The sequence below is a fragment of the Papaver somniferum genome, chromosome 9 (assembly GCF_003573695.1).
Source record: "Papaver somniferum cultivar HN1 chromosome 9, ASM357369v1, whole genome shotgun sequence".
In the NCBI taxonomy this organism is placed as follows: domain Eukaryota; kingdom Viridiplantae; phylum Streptophyta; class Magnoliopsida; order Ranunculales; family Papaveraceae; genus Papaver; species Papaver somniferum.
Window position 1 is genome coordinate 39861962 of NC_039366.1, and position 965 is coordinate 39862926.

Genomic DNA, 965 nt, shown 5'->3' on the forward strand with positions numbered 1-965 from the left:
GGCGAGGGTCATGGATCTACGGCCGATTGGTCGACCTATAAGCCTGGAGATTCTCCCGATTACACTTCTGCCAATTTTATCATGAACTACCGGAGCGGGACAACTACCAATGACGACCTTGCTGGTTTTGCTGCTAGCCCTCACCGTCAGAAATCTATGCCCGAGGGTGTTGACAGATTGATGCTATATGCTGATCCCCTTGGTAAAGCTTCCAACAAGCGTGCTCGCCACACCAATGACCCATACTGGGACCGAGTTCCACTTCTTGTTCGCGGCCAAATTTTGCATGGTAGCTTTCCTCCTCCTCAATTTCCTGCAGAGCCTTATCCATTCTGGGTGATTAACGATGATAAGGTATGTTGCTTTCTTTCCACTTTATTTGATTCCTGTTGTATCGACTTGGGGTACTGATTACTTTCTTGTCGTAGGTTAAGCCTCAGGGCGAGTCTACCAAATCGGCTTCTATTTCCAAGAAGAGGAGTGCTGGCACAAGGGTCGAGGAGGATCAGGGGAAGGTAACAAACATATAGCTTTTATTCTAAGTACATGTACTTGCCCCTGTTTTTTCCCTTCACGTGTTCTGACGCTGAACCTTGTGCAGAAATTCCCTAGGCGCGAGGATGAAGATCTTGGAGGGTCCGATACTCGTGGTAGTGAAAGTTTGGTTCCAAGGCGTAATCCTCCTCGGGGGAAGGTGGCAAAGGGTGTGGTGTTGAAAATCTCGGACGTTGTGATCGATATACCCGATCAAGATGATGAGGATGATATATTCAGGGACGATCAACTGTTTGGTGAGGATGCTGGTGGCCATAAGGAAGCGGAGGTTTATGTGGAGACTGCTGTTGTGACTCCTGTCGTGCAGTCTGGTGATCAGGGGCCGACCCAAACATCATTCCAAAAGTTGCCCCAAAAGGATGTTGGGTCTCCCTCGGGTGTTCAGACGTCCTTTACCATATAGGGCCTTA

At 48.8% G+C, this 965-nt stretch overlaps 1 long non-coding RNA gene across 1 annotated transcript; it reads left to right on the top strand.

The window, feature by feature from the left end:
* Window positions 1-261: 261 nt before the first annotated feature.
* Window positions 262-653, top strand: LOC113310156. Its single transcript, XR_003340987.1, has 3 exons — window positions 262-354; window positions 429-515; window positions 602-653. It is a non-coding gene; the product is annotated as an uncharacterized LOC113310156 (long non-coding RNA).
* Window positions 654-965: the final 312 nt, after the last annotated feature.